Source organism: Monodelphis domestica, chromosome 7 (genome assembly GCF_027887165.1).
Source record: "Monodelphis domestica isolate mMonDom1 chromosome 7, mMonDom1.pri, whole genome shotgun sequence".
In the NCBI taxonomy this organism is placed as follows: domain Eukaryota; kingdom Metazoa; phylum Chordata; class Mammalia; order Didelphimorphia; family Didelphidae; genus Monodelphis; species Monodelphis domestica.
In genome coordinates, this window is record NC_077233.1 from 288,999,743 (window position 1) to 289,024,151 (window position 24,409).

At 38.9% G+C, this 24,409-nt stretch overlaps 2 long non-coding RNA genes across 2 annotated transcripts in view; one reads left to right on the forward strand and one right to left on the reverse strand.

Moving 5' to 3' along the window:
- The window catches only part of LOC100617824 (uncharacterized), an 83,631-nt gene that overhangs the window by 32,641 nt on the left and 26,581 nt on the right, over window positions 1–24,409 (reverse strand). The window contains exon 2 of the long non-coding RNA XR_008913396.1: window positions 780–880. This is a non-coding gene — a long non-coding RNA (uncharacterized LOC100617824). The remainder of the gene's footprint in view (window positions 1–779; window positions 881–24,409) is intronic.
- On the forward strand, window positions 566–22,071 carry LOC103092510 (uncharacterized). Its single transcript, XR_008913397.1, has 3 exons — window positions 566–1,018; window positions 11,261–11,431; window positions 21,958–22,071. It is a non-coding gene; the product is annotated as an uncharacterized LOC103092510 (long non-coding RNA).

The following is a 24,409-nucleotide window of genomic DNA, read 5'->3' on the forward strand; positions in this document are numbered from 1 at the left end:
ACCTGTTCCTGTGGATGCTGTCATTGACTGAGATATTCCCACAGAGCTGCTGGAGCCACCTAAGCCATCTCTTGGTGAGACCTTTCCTTTGAGCCCTGCTCCAGCTCACCTTCCAGCCTACTACCTCCATCACCATCTAAGGGGGGATTTGGGTTAGAGAAGTGTATTGTCTTATAGGAACTGGGGCTTTGAGGTAGAGAGCTAACTGACGGTATAGATACCCTCTTTCTGAGGTTATCAACTAGATTTGGTGGATTTATTTATACTCCGTAGTTTGGGTATCCCAAACCTCTTTTCACCTTTCCCTCAGTTATTAAACCAAACTGTCCTGTGATTACAGTGTCTGTGTTTATTAGCTCAGTGTCTGGCTCTGCCTGCCCTGGGCTGGTCTAGCCTTCCCAAACCAGATTGCTGGCCTATAACACCACCTTTGAACCTGCAGCGTTATATAAGGGTCAGCTTCGTTATTTCAGCATTGACCACCAGATGAAGAATTCTTCAACCATAAAAAGTCAAGATAATTATTCACTCGCCTAAGGAGAAGCCGCAGGTTACCTCACTGGAAAGAATCTCTTTACAGACGATACTTTGGTTCCTTCAACCAAATCATTCAAGTAATATTTCAACTTGCTTGTTCTCGAGAGGCAATGTGGGTAGAAAATAAATAGGAGGTTCACTACCAGGGTGGCATCAAAATGTGAAACCTTTTGGTCACCGCGACTCGCCAAGACTCTCTGTGTTGCCTTGACAAATCACTTAAACCCAGTCGCTTTCCTCACCTGTGAAATGAAGGCTTTGGATTAGGCTTCCACGCTCCTTTCCTGCACTGGATCTGTGAGTCAATGATTCTAGTGATACACAGAAGTTCTACAACCTGCCTCTGTGAAAGGAGAACACGTATCAATACAATTCTCAATCTGAGGGTAAATTAAGGTAAACAATGAAATTGCAGTGAGATTGGAACATTCTGGAATACCTATGATATATACATCGGGGGAAATTACAAAGGAATAATAAGGTACTTGTTTTCCAAATGTATTTTGTTATATCATTTTTTTAAACCCTCACCTTCTGTCTTGGAGTCAATACTGTGTAATGGCTCCAAGGCAGAAGAGTGGTCAGGGCTAGGCAATGGGGGTCAAGGGACTTGCCCAGGGTCACACAGCTGGGAAGTGTCTGAAGCTAGATTTGAACCCAGGACTTCCCGTCTCTAGGTCTGACTCTCAATCCACTGAGCTACCCAGGTGCCCCCTTGTCAAATCATTTTATATGTCATTGAAAGTTCATAAAATCTAGGAAATAAAAAATAGGAACAGAGTTAATTTAGAGATCAACAGGATGGAAGGTTAAGAATAAGAGAAACCTGAATGATGTAAAAATTGTTAGGGAAAGGAATGAGTTAGAGAGAAAAGCCATAGAATCCTCTCCAGTTCTTTAACAGGAAAACTTCTCACCTGTCTAGTATGGGAAGCGGGTTCCTGTCTGGAAAGGGGGCAAAATAGGAGTGGAAGAAGGAGTAGGGAGAGTAGAGAGGCTAAGTCTGACAGCTTCTTGTATTCCTCTCTTTTAAAGAGCATATTGAAAGGACTGCTAGTTAACTAGGCAACATCCACCACTGAAAACAGTAGAGCGGGGCACGGTTTGAAGGATGCCAAAGCAGGGACTATCAAGAAATAATCTAACACGCCTTAAAGATTGTCATGAGACCACCAGAAAAATGTCCTAATGGAAGAATCTAATAAAGTTGGTATATTTCCGAAGGGCAAAAATTGGACTGGCACAGCTTGAAATATTTAAATTAGTCTAGACAAAGCACCAAAAATAGCACCCACCCCCATAACACCACACTGGCCTCTAGAGGGTGTACCCGGCATGTATTTTCCATCTTTAGTTTCTCTGCTTCTGGGCCTCATAATGTTGGTCATCAGTTGTAGATTTTCCTCGTGTATTGAAAAGATTTTCAAAGAGAACGACGAGACTTGGGTACTCCCAAAATTCTAGGTTGAACGATCCCTTAAGAGTTCTATGGCGGAAAGATATTAAGGTGAGAAGCCTCGGCTAAAATGCTTTTGTTCCTGTAGTTTGCTTCTGGAGGCAGCACGGCCTCCAGGCTTTCATATGTTAAACCTCCAATAAGTATACTATTAACCTTAGTGACCTACCGAACTATTTTTCCAGAAATTAGAAGGGAATCAGCAGCCGGAGGGAAAGTGGGCTTTGAAGAGATATTTGGGGACTTCATGAGTCATCAGTTGTAGTTGTTTATTTATTTCCATTCTGGTTAGAAAGTTGAATAGGAAGTCCTGCCTAGAGCACAAATTCAATTGGAAGTATTAGTTCAAGGGACAATAGATTATAGGGTTTGATGGATGTCAGAAGTCCATTAAACCTCATCACACAATAATGTGCTGTGGACAGCACTGAATTATCTCAGTCTTTCCAAAAAGCCAGATGTGTGATGAAAAAAAGAAACGAATGCTGAAAACACTTCGCACAGACCCAGGAAAGACAAATTGCCAAAGTTCAGTTATCACATAGTTAATCATCAGATAGAACAAGAAAGAAGTTAAAGAAAATGACCACAGCTATGCTCTTAATTCTCATCCTTTGATGGGTGCACAGAGAGTTTAGCATTGGGTTTGGAGTCAGGAAGACCTGGATTTAAACCCAGCTTCAGGCACTTATAATTTTTGTGACCCTAGACAAGTCATTTTACCTCTGCCTCCACCAACCTCCCAGGATTGTTGCGAGAATCAGATTAGATCATTTTAAAGCACTAAGCAGAGTGCCCGGCACTTAGTAGGTGCTTGTTAAATGTTCATTTTCTTCCTTCCTTCCTGAGAAGTATTCAGACTGTCAACTAGAAAAAATGCAGAACTATTAAATAGTCAAAAATCACTCTTTCATCAAGGGAAAAGGGGTTCGAGCTACTAATATGACAACAGAGCTGCTTCCCAAGACTGGACGGAGTCTGCACGCCCTGGTCACCAGCCCCTGGGAGTGCCACCAACTCAGGATGGATTCTGGGGAACAAAAGAATTTGGGGAACCTATATACCACTCTAGATGACCTGGGGGCTTTAGGATTAGAGGGACAGTTGATTGACTTTACAATGGTAAGAAAGGAAAATGAGGAGTTCCAGACAGGAATAATAGTGAGGAGCTGGGGCCCTAAAATGGACACAAAAGGGAAAGACTCAGCCCAGGGCTGGGTCACCTTGGTCATGGACCTTAGCCTAGGGGGAGAAACCATTGGGACAAAAGGGATGTTCAATATTGGATGGGATTAGCTGTTCCCACCCAAACTACCAGGAAGTTCACTGTCTGGTGAAGAGGGACCTTCCCTCAGGGGGAAACGTCTCCTGTGACAAGGCCAAAACCTGGGGGTCTACACTCAAACTAAATAAACTGGGGAGCTCTAGATTTCCATGTTGACAAGACATCAGTCTTTCCACAGAGATGAAGCACGGTGGTGTATTAGAAGGCACACTAGCTGTAGAGGCCTAGATTCCAATCCCAGCTCTGCTGCTTTCTGCTTATATGAAGTCACCTCTTTAGGCCTGAAGTTTCCCAATTATAAAATTGGTGAAATTGGACTTAATGATATCTACAGTCTCTTCCAATACTAAATCCTATGTTAAACACTAGAAATCAACGTCTACAGAACACCATACTCACTCCAAATAAATGTAACCATAACAAAAAACAATTTAAAGTAATCCTTTGAGAATAGTTACATTGCCTATAAGGGTTGTTTTTTTCTCTAGGGGTAGAGTAGAAGAGACTATTGTAATCATGTGTAACATGAAAAAGCATTTATTACGGAATTCATGGTAAATTGTAAAGATTATTGGAACTAGATACACGAGAGGCCAGAATCCCATTTCTGCAATTGGCTGGGTTTAGGCTCCTGGACAAATCACTCAACTTCTCTGAAGCTCAGTTTTCTCATCTATAAAATGGGTGCGATCGTTAAGACTACTACCTCATGGATTATTGACAAGATCAAATGAAATAGTGTCTATCCAAATGTTCTAGAAACTGTAAAACACTACATAAATGTCTATTGTTACTGGCATATTTAAAGTTAAAGGCTCTATAGCTGGAAGGGACTTCAGGGGACCCAATAGTCTGACTCAGGCATTTTATGGATGAGGAAATAAGAGAGATCTGGAAAGGTTAGGTGACTTGCCCAAAGTCACCCAAGTAGTAAGCATCCCAGACACCAATTGAACCCAGGTGACCTGACTCTAGACTTAGTGTTGCTTCTACTCTATGGCTTCCCTAAATTAAAGAGTTATGTAGCCTAATTCAAAGTACTTGAGGGAGGGTATATCCAAGTGTTGTCATCTCTTACTTTGGTCAAGCAAAATGAACACATCAGATTTTAGGAGCCGTATTAACACAAGTATCCAAGATTTCTTTCATCAGTGAACTTCCCCACTGATACAGATCATAGGAATTTTCTTCCTTAACACATGATCCTGGGGCAGCTAGAGACAAGAGGTCCGGGTTCCAATCTGGCCTCAGACACTTCCTAGCTGTGGGACCCTGGGCAAGTCAATTTACCGGCATGGCCTAGGGTTACAGCTCTTCTGCCTGGGAACCAATATTGTTTTGATTCTAAGAAGGAAGGTCAGTGAAGAAGTAAGTAAAAAAAAATCATAAATAAACAAAAGGTCTTCAGGAACCATCAAAGTCAAATGAAATGTTCAAGTACTGTTCAATTTCCTCCAAATCCTCTGGCCTTTGCTTCCTGCCTTGATTTTGGTATATTTCTATATCGAACTGCATATGTATGTGTTCCACTTTCTGGAGCGCCATTTGGACGAATAAGGCTCGGAGGATGCTGCTTCTTCCCCTCTCTTGCTCCAGGTTTACCTCCTCTTCGGCACTGCAGGAGCCCAGGCATATACTAATCTGTTTACTGTGGGTGGGGCGCGAGTTTACATCATTTCTAGGGAGTGGCTTCTGTGGAGTTAAGTTGAGCCTTAACCAGGCCAAACTCCAGGCCCTTCCCTGAGGCTTCACTCCCCAAGGCAGCCAGTTATCTCCACCTTTGCTTTGCTAATAACAATCACTTAACACTTGGATACCTCAGGCCATGAGAAATCCTAATCTGGGCTTTAGCTCTGGGAGCCAGAGGATTATCTGAGAAGGATCCAGCCTTTTGTCTAATGATCACTGTCCCTCCCCCTAGGCTGCTGTAGCCCCAATAAAAGCGCTAGGATGTCGGACTAAGCCTTCAGCTCTTCACCGTGGAAGCTCTAGTCCACCAGAGTAACTCGCTGTCCTAATATTTCATGTTGGAACTTTCTTTGCATCCGTGTCTTTCTTCTCGCCTTAGGCTCTCCTTCCCTTAGACTTCAGCCCGTCACCCATTTTCCTCCTCGGCCCTGGCTCCCCTTTGCGTGTATCACCCACTAAGAACTTTCTGTGAAGTCGGCAGGTGTCTTCATGCCTTCTAGGAACAAGATACGGCAAGTTCCGCCCCAGTCTTCCTCCTCTCCATGCCAGGGTCCTCCCGTCTCTTTCAGTTCCTTTCCTCTTCCGCTAACTTCCAGGCAGAACTGATTATTTTTCAGGATTTATTTCCATCGGACCAAGGGCTTTCCGAAGAGCTGAGCTGAGTTCGGAAGGGAGTCCTTGTTATCTCCATCCTTGGACTATCAGGACCAAATCATCCTCTCAGCGTTCTAATGGCTCAAATGAGTGGCCTTCCTAGATTCCTCTCAGTAAACTTCTGCTAGCATTTCAAAACTTCCGCTGTCAACGTGCGATCTAGAAGTCCCCAAACTGTAGCTCCGAGGATTCAGTGATCTCCAGTTTGAGTTTGGAGGCAGCAACCCCAGGTTTGACCTAGTCACAGGAGAGTTTCCTCCCTGAGGGAAAGTCCTACTTCACTGGGCTCAGACTAAAAGCAGACTTTAAGATGTGGTGCAGTAGGTGATGCCTCAGTCCCGCCAGCTGAAGGTCCGGAGGAAGGCAGGTGTGAGATACTGGGAGAGGCTTCCGGAGACCAGGAGAGTCATCTGACATCTCAGACCCTAACCCTAAATTGTCAGGTCTTCTGCCTTGAAGATTATACATCATTAGCATTTGAATCCATTTTTTCTGTTGAATGCCTACAGCATTTCTTTTCAGGGAGTTACTCGATTATGAACTATCTTTTCTTGGCTGGTTTTTCAAGTCAGTTATTTGGCAGCAGATAGTTTATACTTCTTATATTTTTTTCGATCATTTTAGTTTATCTTAATGTTTCTTGCTTTCTTGTAGAACCATTGATTTCTGTTGGGTTTAGCCTAATGTTAAAGTATTCTTTCTTGGAGAGAGTTCGAGTTCGCTCCTTTCTTTCCGAAGCTATTTTTCAATTCTTTTTTTCCAGCAGTTTTATTCCATTTTTATCTCTTGCTTCATTTCTTCTAATTATTCCTGTTGTCTTTGTGGAAAATCCTTTTTTCCCCTTTAAGTCTTTACTTGTCGGATTTGCAATAATTTTTCATACTGCTTAGTATTCGTTTTGGTTTACTCGTCTCTTCAGTTTTCATTACTGCCCTCCTTAGGTCTCCTGGATTCATGCATAGCTTAGAATCCCTGTAAAAGTGCTGGATCTTCAGGATCTCCCTCAGCATTTTAAGACAGAACTCAACTCTCCGGACTGACTACCCCACTGAGTATTGTTGGGAACAGCTTTGAAGATGCTGGTTGTTGCTTCCCAGGAATTCCCTGGTACCTGGGGTCGGCTTGGTCTGAGAATTTGCCGGGAGAGCTTTCTCTTGCTACCTCTTAAGTAGCCTGATGGATTACCCGGATCCTGTGTCTGCTTCCATTAGCGCTTCTTGTGCTCCAAGAACCCTCTTTCCTATTGACCATGGGATGAAGGCTAGCTTTTTGTGTAGTTCTTCAGTAGATGTCACTATTGGATTTGTTCATCATTATTCACTCTAGTGTGAACTTTTGCTGGAGGACGTACAAGAGAACTGGGAATGGCTCCCATTCAGGCAGAAACCTGGAATAATGATTTCAAAACCGAGATTGTTATCAACTCACATAACTTTTAAAACATATGTGCATGTTAATGTATAAATAATGTGTATGTACTAATAAAAATTAAATAAGACATAAAGAGCTTAGATAAAGCTTGAGCAATACAAATCAGACATTTTTTAGCACTGTCAGTCAACCAATACCTTGCAGCTTTTCCCTGTGGAGGAAGATAAAACCTTATGATTACTAAGTGCATCTGAAAACAGCCAAGATCTTATCAACTTATTAACTGTCAACTAGACACTTGTTTACCTGTGTTTCTGGCATCTTTAACACAAACACAACAAAATATATCAGTAAAGAAATGAACAAGACAAAGACCTAATTCTACTTCTGACAAACAATTTGCCCCCATCTAAAGGCCTGGCTACTTGTAAATCACCTTTTAAATTAATTTTTAAAAGGCTCAAAATAAATAGAATTTCAGATTTATGATGGGAGAGGAAACAATCTATTTGGTAGAAAGAATAATATGAGAAAATACCATCTTGAATGAAAAACATTTGGGGCCCAAGTCTAAAAAGATTATAGCTAAATGTATCCTTTACAGAACTTAACACACACAAAAAAATCTCAGTTAATTCAGGGAGCCAATGCAAAAGGTAGATGTAAATGGAGAAAAAGTAATCAGTCAATCAATAAGCATCAGTTAAGCACCTTTAGAAATATCCTTTTTATAGTTGTATGATAATTTGCATAGAAAACCTTAGCTAATTAGTAAAAAAACAACAATTGAGATCATGATTAGCTAAAAAGGTAGGATATGAACTAAATCCACAAAATATTTGTTAGCATTTTTATAAAGTAAAAATAGTAAATCCAGGAGGAAATTGTGGAAAGGGAAATATTATTTAAAAGAACTCTAAAATGCATAAAATATCTGTGAATCAATTTAATAAGACAAATGCATATAAAATAATATTTATACAAATAAAAAGAAAGTTAAATAATTGGAAGCATATTCAATGCACATGGTTGGAATCAGATTTGAAGCAGAACAAACCCTTGAATATCTTCAAGTTTAATTTTTTGTTTTACAAATGAGAAATCTGAAGCCTAGAAAACTTAAATAGCCTGTCCAGGGGTAAGCAACAAAGAAGTAGAAGATTCAAACTTTGAATTCTAGCACACTTGCCACTGAACTAAGTAGTTAAATCATACATAACACTAACAGACATATTCTAATAAATAAGTAGTCATATGATGTGAACAAAGTTTTCAAAAAAGTTACAAAATATTAAAATATTTTAAATATATAATAATACCTATGAATGATTGCTTCCAATAACTAAAAGGAAAACATGCAAGTTACAATGATTCTAAGGTTTCACTTCAGATATAGAAAATGGACAAAGGACAAAAACCCCAAAATATTCAATGTTAAAATGACTGAGGAAAGAGAAACACACTAATATAATAAACGTTAGGGCTAGAATTTAGTCCAAAATTTCTGGAAAACAATTTGGATTTATTTAAGAATAAAATATAAGCAGTTTATTTCATGTGATCTAGACATCCCATTACTATCTGTATATATGTATATATAAACTATGAATTACAATTTCATCAATATATTTCAAAATTGATTAATACAAGAACTTCTGTGTTATCAGTCCATAAAAAGTGCCTTGAAGATTGCTGATTACCTGTATTCCAGAAGCTGCCCAGCAGACTGAGAAGTCAAGGGTTGCTTCTAACTAGGTGTGGGTGGCTTAGGCAAAATGAGGAGTGGGAGACAGCTTGGATGTTTCAGACCTGTTGCCCAGGCATGGCAAGAAGCTGCTGCACAAGGCACAGGGTTTGTCTTTATTTTATACCTCAGTGGTTACATATTTCTCTGGCACACAGTTATTTTTCAACAAACATGATTTCTTACAGGTAATTGGATGTGTCACACATTAACTTTTAACAAATTGTTTAATTAACATTCTGCGGTCATCTTGCATACCAGGTTGCTACAACAAAACAAAGCTTGCTGGAGATAAATGTCACAGGCAGGGTAACCAGGGTGTCAGTTCTCACTGACCTGTGGGATGACCAGCTAGGAGAATCGTTTTTAATCAGCTTTCATAATCAATTAGAATTACTTAGGAGATAAGTAACAAAAACATTTGCTGCTAGGTACAGGGTTAAAGGGTAATTTAATATAGGCCATATTTTGGTATTTTCCAGTTTCCAACTTTCATTTCTCTATGTTTCATTCAAGCACTTAGTGATGTTGTTCTGATTATTGTAAACAACAAAACAGTGAAGTGTGTCCTTTCAGCGTGGGCTTGAGAGGTGATTAATGTTCCTGACATGCCTCGCTTGCAATGGGTGTAGGGAATCTACCTGTGATTCTGCTAAGAGAGACAAAGGAGGGGGGTAGTGGGTACATAAAATTCTTTAGGTTTAAATTCTGTGAATATGATCTTTGGAGTGGATCTTGAGGGTGGTATTCTGGGGGGATTAAACATGGGATATATGTATTAATCCTATAAATATTTTGCTCTTATAGTATTTTTCCTGAAACTAGGGAGAGGACAATAATCATAGCAATTCCATTAGTAAGGGAAGTTGGTGGGAGAAGTTACATAGAGGGGAGGCTGAGTGGGTGTCTCCATCTTTCCAAAGGGTCGCTTTGCAACTCTGGTCTCCACGTGTGACTGTGTCAGACAGCACCTGTGGCTGTTCTTAAAATCAGTCAGTCTAAGAGTAGGCTTGCCTTTTTTCTTCCTTGAAACATCAAAGGGCATTTTAAAAAATGAAACAAGTTGTGCTAGTGTATCTACATCTCCATATCTAATCTATATCTATAATCTATATGAGTACACATATAAACTTCAAGAAGGCAAAAGTCACAGAATCATAGAATAGATGTGGAACTAGAAGAGACCTCAGAAGTCATCTGTTCTGACTTTTTTTTTAGTAGATGAAAAAAAGGAGAAACAGTCAAGTTAGGTGGCTTGCTTAAGGTTACACGGGTCGTAGCATAAGATTTTGGATTTGCAGTGAGTTCCTCTGATTCTAGAGCCAATATTCTCTTTACTTTAGCATGAATTCCCATGGATATATCGAAATACATATGTTAGAGACAATATACATACATACAAAGATACGTAGATATAAACATAACTGCATATAGACCTACTTACATATCCACATACATATATATGCATAATATATAAATATGGATATAGATAAATACGTTTGTATATTGTGCATGTGTCATATTGATATATATCACAGATGTGCTTTTTGACAGAAAAAAAGCCCAACCATGAACAAACTATAGTAAATATGTGTGAGGAAATATTATTACACTCTAAAAATTGTGTATGAATAATTCAGAAAATTTTGAGAAAACTTGAATTTAAGCAGATCAAAATAAGCAAAATGAAGAGAACACACTGACCACAATAATGCGGTTTTAAAAAAGAACACTAAAACAAAACTGAACTCTCTGGACTCTACTGTATTTAAAAAGAAAATAAATCTCCCCGTGTAGTAAAATCTGAGAGGGTTGTTTTTTTTTTAAGCTTAAATTTTACATTAATCTTAAAACTGATTTCTAGAAAATTAAGGCCAGAGTAAGTTGCATTTTTTTTCACTAATCCTTTATTTTCTTATGAGCTCCATTCCCAGGGAAAGGCATATAATCATTTATTCATTCATCCAAAACCATTTCTAAACACCAACTCAACTGGGGACACCTTTCAATCCTATGGAGAAACAGATGTCTCCAATTTTAGTTCCTTACTCTGTAGAGTCTATGATTGCCTTAAACTCATGATCCTATCATTTTGGGAAAGAGCAAAATATTTCAATCTCTTCAAATATCAGAAAAGAATGAATTAGTATGTTCCAAATATATCCTTTATTTTCTGACCCTCAATCTCTTTGAGAATAGAAAAGATATTGAAGTTAAGAAACATGTCAAATATATATCGTATAAAAATATATATGTTTATGCATATAAACTTATAAATATAAAATCAGAGGAGTGAGGACCATTCTGGCCAGAGATAAGCAATGTAGATGAGTCTAGAGATAATATCCCATTTTGTCTGAATCCAATTGGGACCTCTAGTGGGACTAGTGGCAGCTTTCAAATAAGATTCACGTTAGTGAAATATGCAATAAAATTTGAGAACATGAATTGACAAATGCTCTGGATTGCTGCTATAAGATCGAAACTCACTATTATGGCTGAAAATTTCTCTTCTTTATGATAGAACACAAGAACAAAGCCTGGGTGCCATCATTTAGGTGATGTGATTTGAAAACTATGCATGGAAGAACCTTCTGCAAAATGATGACATCCTACATCCTGAAATTTCCAACATTAGTCATGCCTGTAAGTCTGGACGCAATCATTAAAAATTCAGAACTATTGTCTGTTCAAGGTAAGAATCAACTTTGATTAGCTGAGTTTCAACTTCTTTATTTCGGATTTAGCAGGACTCTAATAACACTATTAATATCACACAGAAGGATGATAGAGGTGACTACCAGAGGTGTGAACATGTCTTGCTGCCTGGAAGGGCCCGTTTACCCTGGGCAGAATGAGCGCTGTGGACGCATTGGGAGGCCAGGAGGCAGCGTGAGAGCAATGAGCACTAATGGGAGTGAGGCACGAGTGCCCAAGCACAGAATTGGCAACTAGAAGTAGAATCATGGGACTGAAAAACAAACTCAGCCACTTTTAGCCAATGTCAGCTGTGCTTTTAAACAACGCTTTCATTAAAGATCTTAGTGGCTGGATCTGATTCTACAATATGCGTAAACTATTTTCTGAATGTATATATTGAAAAATAACTAAGCATCAGGCTTAACTCTTCTGTTCCAAGCTTCCATGAGACGACTGGGTGACAAAGCACCATGGCACACTCTTCAAACACTTGGGATTTATTTCAGTAACTCGGCACATGATACACAGAGAACAGGACCAAACCCTTAGTCTTCAGGCCAGCAGAGTCCATCGGAATTTTTTGCAAGCTGACCACTGTGCAAAGGGTTCAGAGTTATAAAGAAGGAAGCATGGTCCCCTTCCCCAGGGAACTCCATCATCCCATGTCCACCAGATGGTGGGAGCAAGGGGAGGAGGAGGAGGACACCTTACGATGTGTGTATATTGGACAGCTTAACTTTACATGATTCTTTTAAATAAATTGAACTGGCAAAATCTAGAACTATACCAAAAAGGCTTCCTGATACAGTGGAGATGTTATTAGCAAACTGGTGAACCTGAGTTTTCTCCTATGATGGAGTGCCTAAAATTCCAAAGGACACTCTTTTTAGAGCCAGGAAGCGTAAGGGTATGATTGACAGAAACAACTTCTATCCAGATGGAGTTTTGTGACTTCATAGAGAGGAAAATGTAAAGGTGAATTTCAACTTTGGGGTTCCTCCATCCCTCTACAATGTCATTTCTCTCCTCCCAGCTCCACCCCCCCACACACACACACTTTAATCATCTCCATTAAAACCAATGTTCTCATGCCTTTAGTCTCCAGCCTCCCAAAGTGAGACTGGGAATCCCTACTCTGGATCTCTTCTAACTGTTTCCATTGCTTCACAACTTATCTGCCTTTTGCTTATCTGATAAACTCAGGAGTACTGAAGTGTTTATGAATTACAATAAAGCTATCTATCCCAGGTGGCCTGTGAAGACTGGCCTTCAGCCCATTAATCCACCAGAAGTACACTTTCCCCAGTTATTATCTCATCTATGCAGAGGCACAAATTTATAATCGTGCAAATCGCAACCCATCCAGTCCTCGTCCTAAGATACTTTCTGCCTGTGTCTTACCGTGCATCTTTCATAGAGAACAGACCCACCATGCTAGAAGCTTTCCCTAGTTCTTTGACTCTTCCTCGTATACTGCTGAATCGCTGGGGCTCTCCAACCACTATTCAAAACTGATAACTAAATTGATAGCCAAAATGAAATGTCAGCAGTCAGATCATAAGGAATAAAGAAGAGAATGAGAGGAATGAAAGTGGAGGCCTTTTTGAGGAGTTTAAGTACAAATGATTGAAGGGAAGCAAGACATAGTTAGCAGGGATGAAAGGATCAAATGATCATTTTATCAGGAGAGAGGAGACAGCCTTGTGTGTAGGCTGTAAGAAATTATCCAAAAGAAAGGGGAAGAGTAAAAATAAATGAAAGAAACAATAGAAAATTAATGATTATGAGGAGGGTAGAGACTGTAAGTAGACTGAATAATCATGAAATTCCCACTATGAGGAATCTATCCTCACAGATATTAATATTTCTAAGATTAAGGCACAACAGAAAAAGGGAAGATCTAGCAAGATCTACATGACAATTACGACAGAAATTGTTTTGTAGAAGGTAATCAAAAGTAGTGCTTTAGGAGCTTTAGTTAATGAGAATCATGAATTTTAAAAGAACAATTAAATATAGAGACAAAGAATCAAGGAATTAAAGTTTAGAACAAAAAGTGAAAAGAATTTATGAAGAGAAAAAAGAAAAAAACAATCTTATTTAGATGAAGGTGCAGAAAAAAAAACTATCAACAGTTTAAGGGAAGGAAATGGGGGGGAGATTTTAATTAATTATTTAATTGAGAGGAAAAAAGGGAAGAAAGAACATTACTAATTAGAAGGAAGAAAGAAAAAAGGAATGAATTAAGTACAATTCCAAAATATAAAAAAAAGATGACAAAGTGCTGGCTTGAAAGAGGAAAAGGAACTCCCTCCCCATTTGTAAAAAGAAATATTACATACAAAAGGAGAGAATAATATAAATTGAACTCTCATAAATAAAAATGCAAACATATCAAACAATCTAAGAAAATGAAAGAAAATGATGGTTTGGATAAGAAAAAGAAATACCACAGTCTGTTGCTTATCAGAAAATACTTTAAAATCATCTAACTTCAACTATAGTCTCAGGAAAAAAAGAAAAAACAAAAACAAAAACAGAATTTGATCCAACAAATTGGAAAAAAAAAAAGGCTTCTTCCTGATGTATTCACAGGAGAATTCTATCACTATCACACTTTAAAAAGTAATTAATACTAATACTTTAAAACTATTCTCAAAATTTTAGAACGAAATCACTTTAAATTTCTAGTAGATTATTTTTATTTGACAATTATAGTCCTAATACCTAAGTCAAGGAAGGATAAAACAAAGAAGGGGAACTATAAGCCAATATCATTATAAAATAAAAAAACTAAATTTTAAAATAAAATACCATCCAACAGACTTCAAGAAACTATATATTATAACCAAGTTGGATGTATTATACCAACTTTTTTGGGAGGATGCAAAAATCCAAATTCACATGGTTATTTTAATAGATGCAGAAGAAGAAGAAAAAACTTTGACAAAGTATAATACTCATTTATGCTAAAAAACCTAAAAATTATAATAATGAGGGATACTTTTTAATATCATAAAACATCTATCTAAAACCAAAAGCAAATGCCAAATTCAAAGGGGTTGGGGTTAGGGCAAAGATGGAAATGATAATGAGTTACAATGGTTAGAGAGGGGAAATCTTGAAGTGGCAATATGTAGCAAGGACCATTACAACTTCCCCACTATGACCAGTGATTCAGGGAATACGAATGAAAATGCAACCCATTCTAGAAAGAGTATCCAGCTGTGCCATTTCTTTAGGAAGGAGTCAGGAAGTGAGTGTCAGAAGATTGAAGAAGTGAGAAAGGAAAAGATTTAGGATGAAAGCAGTCATTTCTGCATAATAATAGTATAACTCAGGACAATAATAACTGCCAAACTATTAACGATCATATGAAAAACTGCTCCAAATCACTAATAGGGGGAATGAAAGTCAAAACAACCCTGAAGTTTCATCTCACACCCAGTAAACTGGCAAAATTGACAAAATTTCGGAGTACTCAATGTTGAAAAGACTGCCTTTTGGGAAAACAATCTGTAACTATGGAAATAAAGTAACTAAAGTTTCCATAACCTTTGATCCCCCATTCCATGACTGTACATATTCCAAAGGAGGTCATTGAATAAAAAAAAGAAAGAAAGAAAGAAATCCTCATAAACTCCCAAATAGCAGCATTTTTTTTTTGTAGTAGCAAAGGACTGGAAACAAAAAAGAAGCTTATCATTTGGGGAAAGGCTAAAAAGTTGTGGTACATGAAAGTCATGGAATATTAGTATACTGTAAAAATAAGGAACATGATGAATACAGAGAAGTAGTATACAAACAGATGCAAAGAGAAAAGAAACCGAGCCAAGAAAACAATGTATACCTTGACTACAATCATCACAAAACCAACTGAATATGATTGTGACAGAATTACAAAGAATAAGCTTGATTCCAAAGAAAAGAAATGAGAAGATGCCTCCATCCGCTGCTTAGCAGGGATAAGCTGGATGTGGAGCATATGTGCTGTGTCCAATTGTCTCTTCTTATTGCTTTTTTTTTTTAATGATCATAGTTATATGGAATGATCCTCCAGAGGGAGAAACAGAGAAGATAATTTGGGTAATGTGAAAACAAAAGATATCAATGATTTTTTAAAGTTTAACAACTTTTAAGCAATAAAATAACCAATGAACCTCTCTCTGTGGGGTACAAGATTTCATAGTCACTACCTAATTTGCAATTATACAAATTCTGCTATTTAAACTTCTTCAAATCAAATGAACCACATCAAGAACATATTGTAACACTTTGTCCATTTCTGGCTCCAGTTTCTTGGCTGCAAGGTTTGCCTGTGAATGATGCTGTGGATCAACTTCACTTATGTTGTCTCTGTAACCCTACCCCAGAACCCTATCTGTGGAGCAGCTGCTCCACAGGATTTCCATAAAAATTGTTTTTTATTCAAGGCGTCATTCACTGGTGCAGAATAAATCTTCCCCATTATAACTTTCCTTTAAACATTCATCCCTCCAAAAAGCAGTTCTTCATGTATTTCATTATGAAACATAATCTAGCAAATTCCATAAATTGACATAAAATTAATGTAACTCATGTCGCCATAGAGACTTCCGACCAAAATAAACTAACTAGTGGTGGTGTGCAACGGTGGCTCCTGGAACTATTTTTCTGGGAGAAAATTAAAGTTATACCATAGAAAATTAAAGTTGCAAAAGAGAATTTGGAGTCCCCTAGTATCTTAGGACCATGTGAACAGACACTGGTGGGTCCAGGCATTTTGTTCTTAAATTGTCCCTTCCTTTGAGGCTGTGATGAGGTAGTATTACTGCTTTTGCCACTATTGGTCATTTCAGAGCTGATGAGAATAAATCAGAAATGTGTCTGTAGGGGCTTGAGGGTTAGAGTTGAAGAGAAGGTATTGCTGGTCTCACCTACAGTAACTTTATCTCTAGGACAATGAGAGAGTTAGAACATAATCCTCCAATAATGGTGGTGATGGTGGTAATACTGATTATTATCTGGGAACATGGACCAGTCAATGAAAGGGTAAAATGGAGTTATCTAGCCAGATGGGAGACATGAGACATTTCATTAGGGTTTAGCCACTTCAGGGATCCAGTGTAAATATTCCTGATCACACGCCATGATGACGTAAATGGAAAGCACCCATGTGGGAGACATCAGGGTCTTGCTTCCAGGAGACAGGAGACTTGGCATGAACATTCTGTGTTGTCCTACCACTTGGAGGCGTCTCTTTCCTTTGGCTACACAGCTTGAAATGCCTCCATGAGTAAATCTTTCTAAATGAGGCACAATTCCTCCCTCTTTCCTGCCAAGTTCCAAGCTGAAAGACTCGGGCACTCATAGCAGGGACACCATGTAGCACTTGGGAAAGAACTTTGGGGCCACTTTCTTCTTCATGAGGATTTTAGAGTACATTATTCCAGGTCAGGCATTAGAACCAATCCAGCAGGGAAGTCCTGAGAAGCCACCATGAAGTCAAACTGTGAGCTGAATTCACTTCCCCTCCCCAGAATAGGGTGCGGAATATCAGGGATTGTGTCCCTGGAACGTTGTGGCATCAGAGGGAGGAGAAGAACTTGTATGCTTGCTCTTACAAGTAAATGTTGATGTCAACATTCCTTTATAAAAGCTAATCTGCTATTAAGTACACCCAGGGCATTGGGATGGTAAAGTTGGGAGAACGCCATCTATGAGTCTCTTGGTCAAAGGCAGAGGTAAAAAGGCTTCTTATTCCAGCCTCCTCAGTGCATCCTTAGAACCTGGAGGAAGACTATAATATGGCACACTTGACCTTCAGGCATGGTGGCCAGAGAAGATGGGCTGAAGGTGGAAATTAATTTGTCAAAATATATAAAAAAACATACCTAGTGGATATAAACTAAGCTCATCTTCAAAGTTCTTGGGTTGCTGTGTTATAAGATATGATTGTATTTTTAACCTCATAATATGAACATATCAGACCACAATAAAAGTTTATCATTTCTTTCTGTACTCCAGTCTTATATTGAGGTATGTGCACCCCACTTTGAAGACCTGTGAACTAACTGATATACAACTGAACGGCCTCACATTAGACGCAATCATGGAATGAGAGAGCATACAAAAACGCTTTGCAAAACTCAAAGTACTCTAGATATGCTAGTCATCATCACTATTATTAATTTCCCAGGAAATCTCCAGTGAAGTCCCCCAGGGATCTGTGCTTGACCACACAGCACTTAATCAGTTATTTGAATGAAGACAGAATGGGAGAGGCAGGACTAAATAACAGTTTGGATGAAAAAACAAACTCTTACTGGACTGCATATTTAATAGGACTCCATTTTTTGATTTGGTAGCTGCAAAAAAGCTCAATTTTGGACTCAATAATAAAGAAGTGATTCTCTCTGTCATCTATCCTTGTCAGATCCAGTCACATCTAGCACATCTTGTTGGCAGCTTTGGGCATAAACATGTAATCAAGATTTTTGTAGACGAGATCATCCAACGAGGCAATGACCAGATCTGAGTTCAGATCATTCAAATGTAACAAGATCATGCAGCATACTCAGATTTGTCTTTCATGATGGGTTGTATAGAGTGTGTCCAGGAAATCTTTCATTGCTTCCAATTTACTGTGTGGGGTCTGGGTTAGAGTAAGAGGACAGTGAAAGATGCTTCTGCTGACATTTTTTGCACTGTGTGACAACAAAAAGAATAATAACTGGTGGGAGGGTTGGAAGTCTTGATGACTCAGAAATTGGTTCTGCTTCCATCAGGAGTTTCCTTTCTTATTATTCTATTTTTCCCAATTACATGTAGATACAATTTTTAATAATCATTTTCTGACATTTTGTGGTCCATGTTCTCTCCCTTCCTCCTTCCCTCCCTCCTATCATCTTCAGTTATACATGTGCAATCATGAAATAAATATTTCCATGTCCATCATGTTGGGATATCCCTGATATAAGAAAAAAAACTGATGCTACTCCCTCTGCAGAGCTCTCTGAACATTTAAAAGAACGATGGTCCTCTGAGCTAACTTAATGATGTTCAGAAGATTAAGGGCACCAATACCCAGGTGTGCCACCAAGATTAAGAGAACCTTTGGTGGCAGAACTGGGATTCCCTGCAGGATCTGCACCACCTGACCCAGGGAGGAGTTGAATTTGGGGGCAAGGGCAGAACACTTTCTTTCTCACATCACATCACACCAAGGGACAGTGTTGGACCAAAGTAGTAGTGCTCTGCCTCTGGGGATGCACAAATAGAGAGAACACCATACCGTGAGGCCAATTTTACCTGAGTTAAACTTTTGACAAGGGAACAAATTCTGAACGACTGTATCGAAACAGTCAGTAAAGAAACTAGAGCTCGCCTCTTAATAGCAACAGCTGCCCAATGCCATGTGAAGGTAACAGACTGGCTTGGTTTGTCTGTTTTTTAAATGGGTTTAAATGTTATGGCCTGTATTTAAAGTTCTTATTTAAATAAAACTGATTTTCAGAAATATGAAAAAGGGGGTGGGGGGCAAAGTCACAATGTCTGAGAAGATATTCAGATACGCCTGGTCTCTGTCAAGTTATTCTAAAAAACTATGATAGAATGCCTCAAAACAAATTCTGGAGCAACATAAGTTACTGAAAAATAGGGTGAGATAATTTTCAACTCAAAATGACTTAGAAAGCCAGCATAAAAGTGCAACTGCAATGGGGGTAGAAGTGGAGCACCAAGCAAAGTAGAAAGTCAGGGCCCACCACAGCAACAGACTTCAGAGTTGGCTAAATCAGCAGCAAAGACTTCCAGAGCTCTTAGCCATGGATGGCAAGGAGGGTTGGACAACTACTTGGGATATAGGGCTCCTTTTGCTGGCTCTGGGTACAAAATCCTGTCACATTACCCATACACAGATCTAGGTCTTAGTCCTGGGTTGTGGTCTCAGGGCGAGGAAGAACACTGGCACATTCTTGTGGCTTGAAGCCAGAGAGAAGCAGAGGACTCTGGGTACAATTTCAATGTGGAAAAGAGTCCTTGGGGTTACACACGTCTACCACCTTATATCTTACCACCTTGGAAGAACTGAAAGCAGATTGATCTCCAAAGCTATCTTTGAAGGCAGCTACACAAAAAACCTGATGCTGGAAACAGTATTCCCTTCACCACAGCTACAGAGCCCAACTTTAAATGTTTTTTTAAATTAAAAGGAAAGGAAAAGGAAGAAAAATGAGTGAACAACTAAAAAAAAAACTCAAAGTAGAAAGATATTTTGGTGACAGGAAAAAACAAAACCCAAAGTCTCAAGAAAGACTATTATCTTAGAAGAAAACAAAATCAATACTGCTGCATCCAAAGTCTCCAAGAAAAAAGTTAATTGTTCTCCAGTCCAAAAAGAATTAATGGAGGAGCTCAAAAAAGATTTTAAAAATCAGAGAAGGAGAAGAAAAATTGAGGAAAGAAATGAGAAAGGTATAAAAATAGACTGGAATCCAGGACTTCAATCCCCACAATCCTTTGCTCCACTTCCCCAGAATGCTTTGTAATCTCACCTGGGACGAGATGGAGAAGGTATTTAACCTGATTGCAAAGGTTTTTGGGTCTTTTTTGGACTTCCGTTTTGGGGCAGATGTGGCTCTTTTCATAATGTAGGTGAGGTTGTGTCTAGGCCTCTCTGTGACCTGGACACGTGTTTTCTTATCCTGCATTTTCTTTAATCCTTAACTTTTAATAAACCTCTAAAAAATATAATACTCCTTGTAGAGAGAAACTAATTTCTAGACTAGAAACTAGAAGCCTTCTCAATAAGATCAGGAATGAAGCAAGGATGCCCATTATCACCACTACTTTTTAATATTGTACTAGAAACACTAGCAGTAGCAATTAGAGAAAAAAAAAGAAATTGAAAGTATTGAAACAGGCAATGAGGAGACCAAGCTATCACTCTTTGCAGATGATATGATGGTCTACTTAAGGAACCCCATAAAATCAACTAAAAGACTAGTAGAAATAAATAATATCTTTAGCAAAGTTTCAGGGTACAAAATAAACCCACATAAGTCATCAGCATTTCTATATATTTCCAACAAAACTCAGCAGCAGGACTTAGAAAAAGAAACTGCATTTAAAATCAATCTAGACAATATAAAATAATTAGGAATCTATCTGCCAAAAAGAACCCAGGAATTATATGAACATGACTACAAAACACTTTTCACACAAATAAAATTAGATCTAAACAATTGGAAAAATGTTAATTGTTCATACATAGAATGAGCTAACATAATAAAAATGACAATCCTACCTAAATTAATTTACTTATTCAATGCCATTACCTATCAAACTGCCAAAAACTTTTTTTATAGAATTAGAAAAAATTGTTACAAAGTTCATCTGGAAAAACAAAAGATCAAGAATAACAATGGAAATAATGAAAAGAATATGAAGGATGGAAATGTACTATAAAGCAGCAGTCATCAAAGCAGTCTGATACTGGCTAAGAGATAGAAGGGTGGATAAATGAAATAGACTTGGGGTAAAAGACCTGAGCAAACTAGTGTTCAATAAATCCAAAGATCCCAGCTTTTGGGAAAAGAACCCACTATTTGACAAAAACTGCTGGGGAAATTGGAAAACAGTATGGGAAAAATTAGTTTTCGATCAACATCTCACACCCTACAGCAAGATAAATTCAAAATGGCTAAGTAACTTAAATATAAAGAGGAAAATTTAAGTAAATTAGGTGAACATAGAATAGTATACCTCTCAGATCTGTGGGGAAAAAAGGGAATTTAAGACCAAATAAGAAACAAGATGTAAAATGAATAATTTTGGTTAAGTAAAATTAAAAAGGTTTTCTACAAACAAAACCAATGCAACCAAAACTAGAAGGGAAGCAATAAAATGGGGGGGGGGAGGGGAATTGTATAACAAAAATCTCTGACAACAGTCTAATTTCTCAAATTTATAAGGAACTAAGTCAAATGTACAAGAAATCAAGTCATTCCTCAATTGACAAATGGTCACAGGAAATGAATAGGCAGTTTTCTTCAGATGAAGAAATCAAAACTATCAATAATCACATGAAAAAGTGTCCAAAATCCCTCCTGATTAGAGAGATGCAAATCAAAACAACTCTGAGGTACCACCATATGACCAATCATGTAGTTTAATATGAATATGATTAGGGTTTTGATGTTAAAAGAGCGCTCTACTGCAAATATGAATAACTTGGAAATAGGTTTTGAACAATGATACATGGAGAACCCAGTGGAAGTGCCTGTCAGCTTTGCGAGGAGAGAGGAAAGCGGGGGAGGGAATCATGAATCATATAACCATGGAAAAATATTCTAAATTTTAAAAATGGAAAGAAAACTCCAAATGGGGTCACAAAGAGTCAGACCCAACCAAAACAAATGAACTATTTAACAAGGGTATAAGAAGTCCTAACCACATGGAATTTATGTCTCTCAGACTTTATGGTGCCTAATCCCACCAATATGAGTTGATATACTGATATCCTAATTCCTTACTGACCAGATTTGTTTCCGTGAGGAGGTGAAGGAAGTCATGTCCACCAAAGCTGAAGATAAGTGCCACTACATCCTTGTTCCATATTCTTGCTGTGTTAAGGTAAAGTAGACCTCTTTTTTGTTAATAGTTCAATGACTTATTAGTGCATCATTTTGACCCCCAAATCAACTGAACTAAGGGAACTCTTGATCTCTACAATAAAAGCCCCTCTCCTGTTTCAGCGTGAGCCACAGCTTATCATCTTCCTAGGTGGTACAAGTTGTTCTTTTTTTCATATTCTGGATCTTTATACTGCTTCCCTCAAGAACCCTGAAGGTCTTCTAGATACTGTTCTGGGTGCTTGGGATGAAAAATTATATACTGGAAACTTAAATTTGACTCATGTTTAGTATCAAAATAGTATCTAGAAGGTACTCAATCTAATATTTGAGCCAAGTATAGGACAGCTATTTGTTGCCCCTTCTTGGGACTCTTCTTGTCTCTAGAAGCCTTTCCCAGTATATCACACTGTCCTTCTGAGGATCAAAGGAAGGATCAACCTGCCTAATGCACTAAAGGAAGAGTCACCCTGCTTGGGCTTGGCCTCCACCTCAAGTGGATTGTCTTTTCCCGTAGGGTCCATTATTCAGTCTGAAACTGCTAGCCTGAGATTCCCTTCAGGGTGGATTCTCACAGGAACAGGAAACAAGTTCAAGCTTTGGGGTCTCCAACTTACAAGCTAGTCCTAAAACTTGGGGTTTGTCAGATCTTATTAGGCTACAAGTTTGGGGTTTCTAGATTCCATGTTGACAATACTTAAAACACTGAGGCATGATGTAGTGTGTAAAATGCTAAATAAGCATTAGATTTTGCCTTGATTCTGTACTGTCCAAGGAGTCAGTCATTCAACTAACATTTTTAAGCACTTACTTTGTGCCAGGGATGAGGCAAATGCTGAGGATTTAAAAACTAAAAACAAAACGAAGCAAACCAGTCCTTTTTCTCAAGGAGTTCCCAGTCTAATGGTGGAGATAACATGTGCTGACTGGGAAAAATACAAAGAACTATTAAATAGTCAAAATCACTCTTTAAGCAAGGGCAAAAGGGGTTCAGTGCTTGGAGGCCTCGACACAGAGCTGCGTCACACACACACACACACACACACACACACACACACACACACACACACACACACACACACACACATACGACAACACAGAGTCCGAGGATTGAACTCTGGCCGCTCTGGATGTCATGGGGCTCAGATGGGCACCCCTGGGGTTCGGGAAGGAGCCCTTTTGCAAGAATGCAGACTCCAAAACTTAGCTTAAAAACAAAAAGAGAAATTTATTAGTTTAGGGAGTAATGTTGAGAATGGCCAGGAGGATGGCAGGTGGACCAGCAAGATGGAAGGCTGCCCCTTGGGAGGACAGCATGGATGGAAAGGCCGTTCCCCAGAGGACATCAGTTCTGGGGATTTTATACTTTTTACAACAGTGTTAGTCACCCAGGAGTTTGGGGAGGTGGGGTGATCATCTGCCTGGAGACATAAAGATGCCTTAGTTTTAGGGAACAAACAGATGTCTGATATGACGTATGGCCTCAAGGTGCGTCTTTCTGTGCATCTTAAATCCAGAGGACCATCAAAAGTCATCTCAGCACCCTGGAGGGTCATTGGGTGTTTTTAGGCTCAGAGTCACAAGGATGGAAGGGAGCCAGGGAGTTTCCCTGATAATAGTTCGCCTGAGTTTCTGGGGGTACACTGACCCCTGGGAGTGCCAAATGTAAGAGAATGACACTTCCAAAGAGCTGTTAAAGTTGGGGAGCTTAAATACCTTCCTGGGTAAAACATGGATTTTAGGTTGACCTCTTAAGCAGTCCAGCAGTTTCACAAAAGTTCCTAGTGGGTAGAACACTCAGAAAGGGAAACCAGGAACTGGGAGAAAAATGGGTGACAGGTGTCAACATGGAAATCTAGAGCACCCCAGTTTATTTAGTTTGAGTATAGAAACCCCAGATTTTGACCTTATCACAAGAGATGTTTCCCCCTGAGGGAAGGTCCCTCTTCACCAGACAGTGAACTTCCTGGTAGTTTGGGTGGGAACAGCTAATCCCATCCAATATTGAACATCCCTTTTGTCCCAATGGTTTCTCCCCCTAGGCTAAGGTCCATGACCAAGGTGACCCAGCCCTGGGCTGAGTCTTTCCCTTTTGTGTCCATTGTAGGGCCCCAGCCCCTCACTATTATTCCTGTCGGGAACTCCTCATTTTCCTTTCTTACCATTGTAAAGTCAATCAACTGTCCCTCTAATCCTAAAGCCCCCAGGTCACCTAGAGTGGTATATAGGTTCCCCAAGTTCTTTTGTTCCCCGGAGTCCATCCTGAGTCAGTGGCACTCCCAGGGGCTGGTGACCAGGGCGTGCAGACTCCATGAAGTCTTGGAAAGCAGCTCTGTTGTCATATTAGTAGTGCTAACCCC